Source organism: Hyaena hyaena, unplaced genomic scaffold (genome assembly GCF_003009895.1).
Source record: "Hyaena hyaena isolate Hyena2069 unplaced genomic scaffold, ASM300989v1 scaffold_236, whole genome shotgun sequence".
NCBI classification, from domain to species: domain Eukaryota; kingdom Metazoa; phylum Chordata; class Mammalia; order Carnivora; family Hyaenidae; genus Hyaena; species Hyaena hyaena.
Genome location: NW_024080868.1, coordinates 170,405 through 186,868, shown reverse-complemented (window position 1 = coordinate 186,868; position 16,464 = coordinate 170,405). Strand labels below are relative to the sequence as shown.

The 16,464-nt window shown below is 41.7% G+C and overlaps 1 long non-coding RNA gene across 2 annotated transcripts in view; it reads left to right on the top strand.

Moving 5' to 3' along the window:
* Window positions 1-15,869, top strand: part of LOC120239790 — a 30,501-nt gene extending 14,632 nt beyond the window's left edge. The window contains exons 1-3 of one of the 2 annotated variants that reach the window (XR_005530508.1): window positions 8,684-8,820; window positions 15,129-15,285; window positions 15,598-15,869. This is a non-coding gene — a long non-coding RNA (uncharacterized LOC120239790). Of the gene's footprint in view, window positions 1-8,683; window positions 8,821-15,128; window positions 15,286-15,597 lie in introns of those variants that run through there. The other variant, XR_005530507.1, reaches the window with a different exon arrangement.
* The last annotated feature ends 595 nt before the right edge of the window (window positions 15,870-16,464 follow it).

Here is a 16,464-nt window from a genome sequence, read left to right as displayed (position 1 = left end):
AGAGAGGAGAGACAGACACAGATGGAGACAGAGAAAACCTAAAGTGCCCTCTAGTGGCCACCAGGTTTTTAGCGAACAGGCTCCTTAAGGCATTTGTGTGGAGTCTTCCTTCCCACCCTGATGTTGAAAGACAAGTCTGACCTCACAGGGCATCATGCTTGGCCTCCCACTCACCACCCCCAGGCTCTGAGACTGGCCGGGAACAGCTCTCTATTGCCACTTTGCCGTAAGTGAAGCCTGGGTGTTCCCAGGTGGGGCAGCCCAGAATTTCCTCCCACCAGTGTGTCCATGCTGAGGACCCGGGAAGCTGGCACAGACCCCCAGAGCGCTGTCTTACGTAGACCCTCCATAACGCACAGGGACACACAGGTGAAGCAGTCTCCTGGAGCAACGTTCCACTTGCTTCCTTGAAAATGGGCAAATTGTAAATGGCCATGAGTTAGACGAGATGGAACGTGTAGGAAAAAATTCCTCTGGAATGAAAGAACAGGGGGCCCAGAAGAGCACTGTTCACACTGCAAGGTGCCTCTTGAATGCCGGCAATCGGGATTGCCACCTGAGTGGGTGGGATGTGCTGGGCCACCTGCAACTCTAAGACACGTCTGTGCTCATTAGCAAAAAAGTGGGTGTGGGACCTGGCAGACAGACAGAGCTTCTGTGTGAAGCCCAGAATGCCCTCTTCTCAGGCATATGTACCTGCATGCTGAGACACACCAGTTGGTGAGAGAAGGGGACTTGAGTTTAGTTTCCACTCACTCCACCCTGTTGGCTGGACACCTTGGTGGAATGCACCAACCTCACAATGTGTCAGCAGCCTTGAGTTTTTGCAATGCTGAAGGCATCCTGCCAAGGGGAAGAGTGAGGGCTGAAATCCGGCCTTGCTCTGCTGACCAAGTCAAGCAGTTGGTGTGTGTGTGGGGGGTCACTTTTGTGTAAGAAGTACAAATGTGCCTTACGTGCTAGTGTCCCCGGGTCTGTATTGTGTCATCCTTTAATGACCCTATAAGGTAGGCAGAGATGAGTTTACTGTGAAGCTAATGGCACAGACTTTTCCAAGATCCAGGGAGAGATTTAAGCACTGGTTCAAGTGGTCCTATTTTGTCCATAGTATGCAAAAGTAAGATAATTTGAGTATATCCACTTAAAACTATTATCATAGCCACTTTTGGAGAGAGGTACAATCATAATCCCTATGTTGTAAGAGACACAGGTTAGGTAGCATTACTGTTAAGTGGTAGAGCCTGGAATTGTTGCAAGCTAAATGATACCAGTGCTGGAAAATCATGGGGGATACGTATATTGTTTCCAAGGGTTCGAAGCTTCTAGAAGAATCCTACCAAGTACTGTTCCTTCTTGCCCCCAAATCTCCAAATGTCGTAACAGATGAGACACATCTTCAGATTGTGTTCTAGTCAGAGGAGACTGATAAGAGGCAGAGAACAAATCGTGGAGGTCAGACAGGAAGACACAGTGGTCTTTGTGAAGCCAGTGCTGCACATCATGTGGCAGCTGGACTACACAGCCATTGTCACCAGGGAGAGCAGTGTATCTTGCGGTATGCCATTGTATTATTTAAGGTACAGTCTAGAACAAATTGCTGTGGTTTACTTAAAACCTAAATTTATCTCCTCCTCTTCTAACAGTATAGAGGCAAGTGGTCTGGGTAGCTAGGAAAGTTCAGACACGCTAAATGCACAGCTTCCAAGAGCATTCCAGCCAACACTTTTCTCCACCAGAAGGAAGGAGGAGTGAGAGTCCCTTTGGTTCAGACATAATCACCTATCTGGTAGCTCCTTGAGAAGCCAAGAAATTAGTGTCTCTTTAGGCTCAGGAAGGACTTGGAGTTTTGTTTTTTGTTTCCTAAAAGGAAGATGGGAAGATGGGTACTGGGAGGTCATTTGTTGTGTGTACAAATGCCATGAGGCAATGGCTTGGCTTAGAAGACTGTAGGCCAGAGATCTTTGAGCACAATGTGGGAATTAATATGAATTGTAGGATGAAGAAAGTGAGCAAGAGAGAAGGAGCCTGCCAGGAGGTAATGAGATGCAGGCTGTGTAGGACAAATAGCACAGATCTAGCAGTTTCAGGGGCTTTTCCCACAGCTGTGGGCTGTGATAATTTGGCAATGAGAAAACACACAGGGAATCGGAGAGTCACTTCTGTTGACTCACAAGAAGACTTGGGAGACCCAAGAAGAAGATCCCAGATTCAGGGAATGGGGAGAGGACAAGTTGTTTTGTTTTGTTTTTTAATGACAAAGAAGATATAAATTAATACTGTTTCTAGTCATTCAGGGCAGACCAAGTTTACTAATCCCTTAGTGAGGAATGATTCACTGTTTCACAAGAACACATGGATGGTAACCACATCCTTCCTCTCTCCTTCTCAACTGAAGTTCTGGAAAGAGAACTATTTTAAGACTCATTGTTTCTACCTTATCTTTTCCAGTGTCTCTAAGGACACTGCCATTGTCCAACTCAGTAGATTCTATACATTTCTGCATGGTGGTCTTCTGTATCATTTAATCTAAGTGATTAACTATTCATTTAATATACTGTTTTGCCATAATTTCTATGACACCGGGCTCTCCCAATTCTCTCTAGCTTCATCTTTTCTTTTTCCTCCCTAAACACCCCCTCCTCTTGGTGGTATATGACAAAGAGGAGAATGACTCACCCAAGTTCCACTGAAGCCTTCTAGGTTGTAAAGGCTGGAAGAGCTAAAAAGCTGCATATCCCTGACTTCCTTGCAGCCAGGATTCCAGACAAGGTTTAGATATACTGTCAATCCAATGGCCTCACGTGAAAACTCGGGGAGAGACTGAGGGAATCTGGAAGGTTGGAGAAGAACCTAATCAAGGTATTGATTGGATTCTTAAGAAAGGCTGTAACTCTCAAGTCGGTTAAGAGTCACTGCTACCTCCAGTCCGTGTAAAAGATACATCTCCTCCCGTGGCTCAGTTTCCCCATATATTAGATGATTTCTGTGTTAGCCAGCACTTATGCAATAATGCTGCATTAAAAAAAAATCATCCAAAGTTCCATGTCTTGTGTTAGCCAGCACTCATAAAATAATGCTCCATTAAAGAAAAAAAAAACACCAAAAGTTCCACATCTTCCAATAATGAGTTTTTACGTTTTTTTCCTCATAGGTCTGTGTATCATCCCAGGTAGGTAGCTCGGCTGCTCCCCTGGGCTTGGCTTCAGGCTTCAGTTGGGTTCAGGTGTCCTCCGTGTGTCCTCAGTCTCCTTGATCAGCAGCTACCCAGGGTGTGCCCTTCCCATAGCAGATCACGGAAGCCTGAGAGAGAAGCCCAGTGCACAAGCACATTGAAAGCTGCTCTCATCATGTCTTGCTTACGTTTTGTTGGCCCGAACGAGACACATGGTCAAGCCCAAAGCCGGTGGGGGTAGGGAAGTATATGTGTCTTCCAGGGGCAGAAAGAGAGAGATTAAGATTTCCCAAAAAATTAATCAAACGCATTCCACCTTTCATTGTAAATCTCGAGGCTGGGCTGGTTCTCCTGAGCTCCAGACTCTGACTATGGGGCATCGCCTCTGTGGGCTGCCCACAGAGATGTGGTGATGGCGGTGTGTTGTGTCATAACTGCCACTTCGCAAACTGCACTAGGACAGGGTAAAGAGACGGACTTGACTTCTGCAGAGAGAGGATGTTCTTGAGAGAGACTGGGCACCCGTGTGTGTGGATGACTGAAGATTCCTTTGATAATGTCAGAAATGTAACATCGAAAGGCTTCTTCATGTAGCCAGTATCTAATTGTTCAAGTTTTTCTTTCTCTCTCTCTTTTTAATGTTTATTTGTTTCAGAGAGAGCGCAAGCAGGGGAGGGGCAGAGAGAGGGGGACAGAGGATCCTAAGTGAGCACCATGCTGACGGGCCGAGAGCAGCGAACCTGATGCGGGGCTCAAACTCACGAACCGAACTGTGAGATGCTGACCTGAGCTGGAAGTCGGGTGCTCAACTGACTGAGCCATCTGGGTGGCCCTCAGGCTTTTTTCCCCTCACATTTCCCCCTCTTGAAACTTCTACTCAAACTACAACAAACACAAACCCCATTAGAAAGAAGGAAAAGTCTTGCATGAATTCTCAGGTCCTGTTGAAAGACAGATTCAATTTCTTTTGCCATTAAAAAAAGATGTAAAGCCAACAAACAGCCTTAAGTGACTTTTATTATCATTAAGTTTTCAAGTAAGTTAAATTAAATTTTTAAATGTTAAACTATCATTTAAATTAAATATTAAATGACTATTAAATTAAACTATCAACTTTTTGAAGAAATTTTCATCTGGAAATGCATCTGATTTTGAGCACTCTCCGCCCAGCCCCCAAGAGGAGATACAGGAGGTTCAGGGCTTCTGCTGAAGTATATAATTGCTTCAAGACAAAACCGTGAAAACTTTAGAAAAAGCTTTTTTAAAATAATCTGTTAAAAAATAGATGTATCCCCTTTTACACATTGACTTCTTCCAAATCAGTCTTCCCACTTAAATGGCACAGAAAACATGTGCCTCAGAGGCGAAAGTAGTCCACGCCTGTGAAGGCTGAGTTGTGGAAGAGCCACGACTTACTGGGAGCCACGGGTAAACATATGTCGGTTAAAGAGCCCTTACTACGCACCCAAGTGTTGTTTCTTTACCTTTTCAAGGATTTGTTGTATCATCCACTAGAAGGATGAATTTAATTCAATCCTCTGGAAACTGTGACCATCAAAACCACCACATCCCTACCCTCTTACTTAGGGGTTTAATCTTTTATTTTTTTAAATTTGCATTATGAAAAATTTCAAGCCTAAACAGAAGTAGGAAAAGGCAGTATAAGGAGCCCCACGTAGTCATCACTCGGCTTCAGCACTGATACATTCCTGGCCAGTGTTATACCGTTTATATGATTATCTGCTTTCTTTCATTCAACGTGACAATTTTTAAGCAAATCAGATACATCCCATCACTTCATCTCTAAAGATCTCATCTCTAAAAGATAAGGATAGTTAAAAAAAAATCCAATATCATTATCAGGATCAATATTATATATTAAATGATCATAATATAAAAATTTCTATGAAAGAGAAAATTCAGGTTTTTTTCTTGGTAAGACACTGTTTACAACTGTTTCAATTAACTACAATACATAGTCCTCTCTGTGTGTCAGAATGTGTAAACCACAGGGGCATTAATCTGGAAAACATGTCCCTGAACCTGTCATTTCAGCTACTCACCTTAATTGGAACAGTTTGGTTCTATATATTTTAAATAAATTAAAAACAAGAGATTTTCACATTCTGTTCAGCTGCCAGTTTGTTAAATGCTAATAGTTACTGCTCTTGAAAACTCTCCTGGAGAATTAACCATATTCACAAAATCATGTTTTTCTTAGCGCCGTAGTTAAAATTCCCTTTGAACCTCATATTTTCCTGAAAATCAACTTTTTTTTTTCACTTGGGCAGTAAGAAACATTTTCAGAGTGGTTTCACTAGCTGGCCTCGGTTGCTATAGTTGTCTGTCATTGCATCTCTGACAAGTGTCCAGTGTTTAATTTCCAAGACATTTGATGTTGTAACCAAGTGGCTTATTGAAAATAAAGGGGTGGTGTTTGTGTGAGTGTGTAGTTAGAGAGGTTCAGGGTGGTAAGTAGCACTTCTATTTTAGCTCTAAACATTGGTGGCTTGCTCTCTAGTTCAAAAAATCAACACTGCCAATTTTCACCATCATACACTTCTTTCTTTGCTTTTTTTTTTTTTGTTGTTGTTACAATTAGTTGACCCTTTTTGCAATAACTGCTCAGAAACTAAGAAGTTGATATGTACCTTCTCAATCTAAGAAATATGTCTTCTTAGAACTGCTTTCTGAATCTTTTTCATCTTGCCTGGCTACTCTAACGCCATATGCCTTTTGCCCTATTTAATTCTTTTTCGTGGTCTGTTCAGGTTGTTATGACAGATTACCATAGACTGAGTTAAACAACAAAAATTTATTTCTCACATTTCCAGAGGCTGGGGCGATCAGGACCAAAGTGCTGGTGGTTTTAGTGTCTAATAAGAGTTGGTTCCTGGTTCATTGATGGCTGTATCCTCACCAAAACCTCACATGACAGAAGGACAACGGTCCTCTCTGGAGCGTCTTTTATACGGGCACTAATCTCACTGACAAGACTCCACTCTCATGACCCGATCACGTCCCAAAGGTCCCACCTCCTATCCCATTGGGAATTAGGTTTCAGAGTCTGAGGATTCAATGGTAATAATGTATCGATGATAGTGTCCTGACTTTGGAGGTTGTATCTGTTTACATAGGAAAATACTCTCGTTCATAGGAAACCTACTAAAGAATTTGGTGGTAATAGGGCTTTTAGGTTGACCATTTACTTTCAAATGGCTCAGGGAAAAGATGTTCTTTTTTCTGTGCAGACAAATTTTCTGTTAAGTTTGTCATTTGAAAAAATTTTCAAATTATCAACATTAATCCCTGTCTCACCTTAAACTATATGGTATACAATCAGTGGTTTATAAACAGCCCTTTGGTGAACACTGGCCTGGATGGGCTCAGAGGAAACCCCGAGAAGATTGGCTGAACTTTGTCTCTTTGCAGATCTAGTGAGCTAGTTCACTAGAAGAACTAGCTTCTCATTCTCTGGATTCCAGTTGGGGTCAGCCAATGGGAGACCCTGGCTGGAGATGGGATTAGGGATATTTAATCTGGTCCTGGGTTGGAGTGGCTGTGAGCTTCCATCAAGGGCCATTGCACATGCTGGATAACAGCTGTCTCTAGATTCTAGGAATTTCTCTCCATCCTTTTGCCCTTCCGGACTTCCTGGTGCCGTTGTTAGCCCCTAGATACTTTATCATTCCATGTCATTTCCTTTTACCTTGTCCACACTTTTTTAAATAATTTATTCATGACACTCCTCTCAGGTTACTAATGTATTTTTTAATGTTCAAGCACATTAAGTAACTCTGGAAGGATACACACAAAACAATGGTTTCTATGGACTAGGAAACTGGGTGGAAAAAAATCTTTCATTGTATACTCTTAGAACTCTTTGACTTTGAATGATGTAGCTGCATTACCACATTTACACAGTTGACCCTTGAACAACCCCCAACATAGATATATATGACCCTGTATGTAACTTTTGACTCTCTCAAAATTTAACTGCTAATAGCCTACTGTTGACCGGGAGCCTTATTAACAGCAGTCAATTGTATGTTATATATATTATATACTGTATTCTTCCAATAAAGTAAGCTAGAAAAGAAAATGTTATTAAGGAAATTATAAGAAAGAGAAAATACATTTAGTGTATTGTACTCTATTTATCAAAAAATCTGATATAAGTGGACCTGCACCATTCAAACTCGTGTTGTTCAAGGGTCTGTATATACACATATATATGTGTATACTATGCATATATACATATATAAATATATATACACAAGCCATAAAATGCTATAATGTCTCATACAACTATTTTTCTGTGTATTTATCCTAATAGGAAAACTTGTACTTTGGCACTTCTTTAGCCTTTCATGTTTTCCATAGGATTACCAAGACCTGTATTTTAGGAGGGAATTTAAAATTTTTCGTCAATATCAATAATAATGAAATACAGACTTTCTTGAAGAATGAAAATATTTGAAATTAGACATCTAAGCTTCAACCATTAAATAAAAGTGAACTTGACTTTAAAAAATAATTGATTCCTCACCTAACCTAACTTGATATTTGGCTATGGCATTGAAACCAATTTCTTATCCTGAGGACACGTTTAACTTATAAATTGAGGTCTCTGTTCAAGACTCCTTCTGCATGGCTGCCTCAGCAGATAGGAGAACCGTAAAAGGGAGAAGAGATTTTGCCAAAGACAAATGCTTAGAAAAGGAAGAAGCATTAGACCCACCACCTTTCTGAATCAGCCTAGTACAAAGGTAAAATAGGCTGTTTCTCAGCCAAGTGCGACCTCAAAAACTTGACCTCCCATGCACTGTTGCTAAGGAAACTACTGAAGGGTGTGACCTACCAAAACAAGGAAGTAAACCAGTGAAGAGGAAAACAAGAGATCCAATGGAAGACAGCTGTGAAGGAAATCATGAGAGGAGACTCCAAGAAAACAGGCAGGAGACAGCACTAGAAGTCAGTCCCTTCAGGTAACTGCAGGCCAGAGGCTCTAGAAAAGACGTCTTCAAGAAGATGAAATTGATGGAATGTTCATTTCTTTGAATTTGTCAAGAGGAGACTTATCAAGAGGAGAAGCGTTTGGAAATAAATCAATAATAAATATATAGAAAATTGAGCAAATGGAAAAGCAAGACATACTAACTTTAGGGAAAGAAAGTATGAATGGAAAAAGCAATCATGTTCTGTTACAGTGCTAAGCATTATTTTTCCTTTATGTATAATCATAGTAATAATCATACTAATATGTTTACTGAGTATTGATTCTAGCTTCACTAAGGCCGTAGGTGGATGAAAAGTGTGGTGGTGGTGTGTGTGTGTGTGTATGTGTGTGTGTGTGTGTGTGTGTGAGAAAGAGAGCAGTATCCTTAGTCTTCACTGAAGAAAGTTGCTTGGTAATGCCTAAAACAGAAGTACTCAAAAATATCAACATAATCATTTTTTTCCAGAGATAAGCAAAGAGTATATCAAAGAAGTTGGAACTACTTACTTCTGGAAAACTGGAAATGTAAAGGGAGGAGGACTGTTTCTTCTCATAATATCTATAGAGCTGTTTGACTCTTGTCCGAGGTTGGGTTCTCTGGAACACATTTACGGGAAGCGATCCTGGGATCAACACTTGTGGATGAGACGTGAGTGAAGGGCAAGGGAGCCATTCTCATCCGTCAGCTGCCATGGCGATATGGGGAGGTGGAGAGTGGGTCTGGGGGTATGGCGAGGTGGAGGGTGGGTCCGGAGAGCACACAAGAGCATACTCAGCACATGTAGCTGGTTTGTGCTCCTTTTGCAGGAGTTGGAGAATAGAGTCCTCAGGTCTTTTAACTTTGCTTTTTAAAAAATGATACATGGGGGCACCTGGGTGGCTCAGTTGGTTAAGCATTAAGGGCGTGATCTTGCGGTTTGTGAGTTCAAGCCCCGCGTTGGGCTGTGTGCTGACAGCTCAAAGCCTGGAGCCTCCTTCAGATTCTGTGTCTCCCTCTCTCTCTGCCCCTCCCATGCTCATGCTCTGTCTGTCTCTGTCTCTCAATAATAAATAAAAACCTTAATTTTAATAAAAAATGATATATTATTATCATATATATGTTTCAAGTCAATGGTGGTTCTACATTCAAGTAGCTGGTAGAAAACTTGCCTTTCTACCCCACAAAAAGGCTGTGGGTCACAAAAAGATCTGACCATTCTTGCAGGGGGTGGGAGTTAAGTTTGTTAAATCCAGTGTTTCTCAGGCTTACTTGTCATAAGATAATATCCTAAGGCACGCAGTTTACTAAGTTATTTAATTGTTATTGGACTTTCTTCAGGACTGGAACCTCCAATTATGGCATTGTTCTTAGAAGGAAATATGATTCCCTTTATGAGAAAGATTCCAGGAACTGATTGATTGTGGCAAAACAGGGTCTGCCTATACCTGCCTGGTTGAGTGCTATAAATTGGAAACAAAACAAAAGAAAACACACCTCAACTAGAAAGAGGGGGGAAAAAAAGGGAGGAGTCAGAGGCTGTTTTGAAGCAGGTTTGAAAGATGCAGTAAACATCATGGGAATTACAAGAGCCCTAATGGGATAGAGTTTTGTTTTTACATGAGAAGGCATAGCGCAGCGGAAGGCTTTATCCCCAAGAGGCTGGTTGGAGGAAAAGGAAGCACATTACAGAAGAGGTGGGGCAGATTCCAGGAGAGGCAAGCAACCTGGCTGGGCTTCAAATGGATTGAAACATTTGGCTTCAACCTAAACCGGCTGCGTAGGGAGCAGCCTGCCACCAGGAGCCTGGGATCCGCCAGGGACGGTGCTAGAGGAGCCGGCCAGCCTACTGGGACAGGGATGAAAACCGAAAGTACGACTTTAGGTGCTGAGCTGTCAGTCTGTGATGACTCACAGTGCGGCTTTACTTTCTCCATCTGTGTCTCATTTGCTTGGTGAGATTTCTCTATGCCAGGCTAACTTCACCCTCTGAAACGGAAACTGTCATAAGCTGCTACCCCATTGCAGTGGCCCGAGGGCAAGGGGGAAGGGCAAGTTAGCGAAGACAGGGTTGTCTTCTGATGCTGACATGACCCTCTAAAGAGAAAAAAGTGTTCTTACCATTACCTGTGGTCTCTTAGGGGGTGAGGAAGGTGAGTTGTGGGGAACACGAGGTGCCTGGCTATTCAGCAAGCCTGGGAAAAGTTCACCACATAGGCTCAGGACAGATGGTGGGGATCTCCTTTCTACGTGCCAAGTATTCATTCCTTTGGAGGTAGAGTTTTTAAAAGGTATTAAATAGAAACAAAAGAACATTAAACAAATAAACAGGGTAGCAAAATTACAGTAGTAAAAACAGACGGTTGCTAGGATTTAGGGTTGGGGAGTAGGTGAGACTATCAAGTTTATTTGTGGTGATGGAGAAGTTCTGTATCTTTTTTTAAAAGTGTATTTATTTTTGAGAGAGACAGAGAGAGTTCGAGCAGGGGAGGGGCAGAGAGAGAGAGAGAATCTCAAATCAGCCTCATACTATCAGCACAGAGCAGAGCCCGATGTGGGCCTCGAGCTCATGAACCTTGAGATCATGACCTGAACCGACATCAAGAGTCAGATGCTTAACCAACTGAGCCACCCAGGTGCCCTGAGAAGTTCCGTATCTTGATGGTGGTGGTGGTTACACAAAAATATGTGTGTGATAGAACTTCACACACATGCACACTCACACTGAAAGTCATGAATAGTCCATGTAAAAAACAGCAAAATCTGAATGAGGGCTACAGTTTAATTTATCGTATGTGGCACCAAGGTCAACTTTCTTGTTTTGATAATTGACTAGGGGAAGCTAGGTGAAGGATACATGGGGACTCACTTTGCTCTTTAAAAATTTCTATATGAATATAAAACTATTTCAAAATAGGGACAGCTGGGTGGCTCAGTCAGTTGAACATCCTGCTCTTGATTTTAGCTCAGATCATGATCCCAGGTTTGTGGGATCAAGCCCTGCATCATGCTCTGCACTGAGCATGAAGCCTGCTTGAGATTCTCTCTTTCTGTCTCCCTCTACCCCTCACCCCAACTCGTGCATGCGCTCTCTCTCTCTAAAAAAAATAAATAAAAATGTTATAAAGTGTGGGAAGTTTAAATAATAATAATGCAACAAAAATCTATTACCAACCACCCAGTTTAAGAAAGACCATTACCATTATTTGGAAGCCTTCCTGATTCCCTGTCAGAGGTAACTACTACCTGCAGTTTTGTATTCATCATCCCTTTGCTTGTCTTTATAGTTTTATCTTATATATTGACATCCCCAAAGAACATATTGTTTCATTTTACATGTTCTTGAATGTTATGTAAATGATGTCATTTTGCATGTGCAGTAAAACCTTGGTTTGTAAGCATAATTTGTTCTGGAAACATAGTTATAATCCAAATCATTGGTACCTCAAAGCAAATTTCAAGAACCATTGGCTCAGTTGTGATCGTGTGACATTTGGCATCACATCCTACTCATATTGCAAGACATCGCTCGTTGATCAAGTTAAAAGTTATTAGAAATGTTTGCTCATCTTGCAGAACACTCGCAGAACAAGTTACTCACTATCCAAGTTTTACTGTATTCTACTACTTGTGCTTTATACTCAGTGTTTTCTTTCTGAATTCCATCCATAATGAGTGTGGCTTTTTGATTTGTTCATTGATGTAGTCATTGTGAATATGCCACAATTTATTTACCTGTTCTTCTGTTTATTAACATTCCGTCTGTCTTCAGGATTCTTTCCCTAATTACAAACAAACAGAGCTGCTATGAAACGTTCTTCTACATATCTCCCAGGACACAGCGCATGAGTTTCTCTAGGGACTCTACCTTGGGGTGGAATTACTGAGTCATAGAGTTTGTCTACTTTTCTAACATACTAGACGGTGCCAAATTATCTTCCAACATAATTATTGCTGTACATTTTCAGTAACATTGGCTATCATCAGTATTCTTACTGCTTGGGTATATGGTAACTGATCATTATGGTTTTAATTTGTATTTTTTTCTAATTTTTAATAAAATTGTTCATTTTCTGTGGTTTTTGTCTATTTCTTTCTCTTCTGAGAAATGCACATTTCAAATTTTTGCCCATTCATCAGTTGTCTTTTTCTTATTGATTTATGGGGATTCTTTATATATTCTGGAGATTAATCTTTTGTGTTGCAAATGCCTTCTTCTAGTTTCTGCTTTACCTTTTTACTTTCGTTATGGTATCTTTTAAGGAGCATAAACTCTTAATTTTAATATAGTTGACCTCATTTTTCTAAGACTTTATTTTTGAGAGAGAGAGAAAGAGAATGTACGCTTTTGTGCATGCACACACGAGCAGGGGAGGGGCAGAGAGAGAAGGAGAGAGAGAATCCCAAGCAGGCTCTGCATTGTAGCCCAATGCAGGGCTCAAACTCACAAACCATGAGATCATGACCTGACCCCAAATCCAGAGTCAGTTGCTCAACCGATTGAGTCACCCAGGTCCCCCTAGTTGATTCTCATTGATTCTCATTTTAAGAATCATTTATGGTATCTGGTTTTTTTTTCGAAGAAACCTTTATGAACCAGAAAATCATAAAATTATACCCCTATATTAATCTTTGATAAATTTTATAATTCTACTTTTACAGAAGTTGTAGTGTGAGGGGCTCCAGTTTTTTTTTTAAACACGTGGGTAACAGGGTACCGAGTGGTTCAGTCGGCTAAGCATCGACTCTTGATTTCTGCTCGGGTCATGATCTCAGTCATGAGATGGAGCCTGGCATTGGGCTCTGCGCTGGGAGTGGAGCCTGCTTAGGATTCTCTCACTCTCTCTCTCTCTCTCCTCTTCCCATTGCCCCTCCCCTGCTTGCACCCTTTCTCAAAACAAAACAAAAAGTACCAAGTAATTTGTTTCCCATATACTCATATATTGAAAAAAATTAATATTTTCCCCATGTATCTGCAATGTCAGCTCTAGAAAAAAACAGTCGCATGTCTATGCAAATGTAGACATGTTTCTGTGCTTGGTATTCTGCTGCACTGGTCCATCTAAACTTTTCCCCACCAATATCCTTAATTGCTTTAGCCCCAGAATAATTCTGATATCTGGAAGTCAAGTTCTCCCATATGGTTCTTCTTGAGTGTCTTGTCTATTCTTGGTCCTTTGCTCTTTCATATATATTTTGGAATCTGCTTGCCAAGTTTCCTCAAAGGCCCAGGGGATTTTTTTGGTGGAATTATATTGGATTCATAAAGTCCTGTATCTTCAAGTATATGTGCATATGTACTTGACCATATTTTGCAGCCAAAGAGATCATTTGTACAGAATTATACTGAGTTAGACCATTGTGGCATATAAGAGGCTGGGAATTGGTTTGATATGAAGGTACAGGAAGCCATTCCTAGCTCTGGTGTATTACTATATGGTAATGATAAGGAAGGGGATCCTATGCTCCAATTGCTGTGAACAGAGTTTTCACTTATAAAGAACTCTTCCCTAAGTCAGAAGATCTCAAGGAATGTAACTGCTGTTACATAAATATGTCATTATAAACAGGTGAAGATTGTATTTCTGGGCGTGCCTCACACGAACACTACAGCTAGACTCGGAAGTGAATGCTAAATAATATGGCAGTCCAAAAAGCCTTTAACGTCTATCCTTGACTCCCCACCTATAAAGAGGTTGCAAGAATTTTTCATCAAGGACTATTGACCCAATTCAGATGAGAGTGTGGGATTATGCAGTACGGCTGCAGGATGAGCCTAAAGAAATCAGAACAGTGGAGACTACTCTACTATTAGATCAAATTAATATTTATAATCTATTTTGCAGCTCAATTAGAACTAAATTAAAAAGCCACACGAGGCCTAAGATATGCGACATGTGACATTTGTCGCGTCATTTCCCCCATCACTGATGCCTGAGCACAACCTCATTTCTCCTGCTCAGTGAAGCTCAAGGAAGCTCTGTGCTCCGCTTCAGCCTTAGCAGTCCTGTACGTTGACGTGCATCCCCTGACTTCTAAAGATAAAGTGCTGTTTCACTGGCATTACTCACTGTGTCAGTCTTTCTGGTAAACTCTTCAGGACCTCACCTTGCGGGAAAAAGACATCAGTTTGCCACTTCCTAAGAAATGGGCTGTTCATAATGTTGTGTTGTAATTTGATTCTGGCAAGGCACTGATTGAAGATGATAATGGACCAAGTTCAATGACAATCCACAGAGGCTGAGCCTGAAGAGGTGCTCCAAAAGTTAAGGCTGATTTTCATTTGGCGCTAGTGTCCATTCAGTTGACAAGTAACATCTGACTCCAAATCACCTCTTTTCAAATTGTCTAGGTGTTTAACTTGAAGGTACAAAACAATGTTTAGTTTCTAGCTGCTTGGGGGCATGGAGTGGCCAGACGAGATCCTTGCTCTTAAGAAACTTCTAATCTAACTGATGAAACATGAAAGGAAGCCTGATTTCCATAGGAGTGTTCAGGAAAGTTCCTGAATCAACCACAGATAGTGCTGGGTGTTGAAGAATGATCATAGTGAAAAACAATGCCGATCGTTGCTATTTGAGCATCCATGTGAGCTAGCTCGGTGGTCTTCAGACATTTTTGGGTGCTTCCTCCTAAAAGAATTTTTTTTAAGACAATGTATTTCCTCCTGTTTCTGCGGCCAGTGTGGGAATATCCAAAGAACTTGCCACTGAGGTTAGCTGCACAAGCACAGTTTGCGGTGCTAATTAATGAAACCTTCAGATGGGAAAGAAAACCACAATTGGTTTATGAGAGTGCTCTGAAATTCAGGTTTGTTTCTTTAAACCCTGAGATCACAAAACACTAGTTAATATTTATGAAGTGCCTGCCATGTGCCGAGCCTCCTCCTAAGCATTTTATATAGTTTATCTCATTCAGTCTTCACCCTGTGAAACATCAGGTAGTAGAATGATCTTTTTTTTTTTTTTTTTTTTGTGTAGAGAACTGAAGCGAGGCTTAAATAGAAAGGAGCAAACATGGAACCCAGGCATCTGGCTCCAGAGTGCGTGTTCACAGCCTCTCCGCTCTCCTCATCCTTTCAAAGGTAAAGACAGGTGTCTCTCCAATGTGGTCATCAAGACAGCTTTTGGCTGGAAGGTTAGCCACTTCTTGAGTCTCTTTTCATTCGAGCTGTGCACACCTCTGCTGGGCAGGCTCTCCAGGTCTCTGGGTGGGACTGTGTCCATTTGTGGGTGCGTGCACCTGGGTGCCTGGATAAGCCGTGGCTACGCAGGCTGGCAAGTGCTTCCTTATGGGGCTGGGTTGCTGGGGACAGGGGAAGCCTCTTCTCGGTTCCCCGAACTCCAGCGGGCATAGTGACACTGGAAAATTGTCAGAATGTCCCCTTGACTGAGCTGTGCCTAAACTTGCCTCTAGAATATGTCCTTGGTGACCTTCTGTTCCCTTCAGGACTTCCGGGCATCATGCAGAGGTGAGTCTGACCTGGGAGAGAAAAGGAAAAAACCAAGAAGGAAAACAGGAGGAATGGTGGCTCTGTCCGTTTCCAAAATGTAAAAGCTAAGGCAGAATCAGATTCTTCCTGAAGCAAAATCTGCATCGTCACAGCTGTCACTGGGGGGAAAAATGCAAGTTTAGAGAACTAAACTCATCCTCATGTTTTGAATACAATTGCTTTGGGGCCGCATTCTCTGATGAGATGCTAATAAATGTTTTCCATCATGTGCAAGGAAGGTTTTATACAAATTCCATTTCCCAGAACTCTGAATGAAATGGAAACCCCCTTTTTCTGGTTGTGGAAAAAAACCAAACCAAAACAAACACTGAAAACATCCCAGCTCGGTGCTTCTCGAGTCCCTTCTGGTTTTGCTAGGTGGCGCCATAGGCTCACGGATGGCCTTGCCCAGCTCGCCTGGTGGCCGCCTTCAGTGGGATGATAGGAAGCAAGAAGAGGAAGAAGCCTTCAGCTTCTTCACTGCTCCTCAGGAGTTAGTCAGGATCATTAAATCAACTGACAGGAGGTGAGATTCATTTGCAAAGGCTCTGGCCTCTGTCGTTTCAGGAACTGTTTATTTTCCCCCTTCCCCTTCCTGGTTGGTCACAGCTGGCAGTGAGAGGACATCTAGACCTTAGATTTTGGCTATTTCTTGAGGAAAATTCTAGGCTATCTTAAATTAACCCTTGATCCTAAATATTGTGTTTCTCTCTGGGTCTCCCCAAAGTTGTTCTAGATCTTGGGGAAGAAGGAGCAAGTTCAATGTTGAAGAATGAAAACGAGGGACAGTAATTTAGAGATTTATACCAGCTCCCTCCCAATCC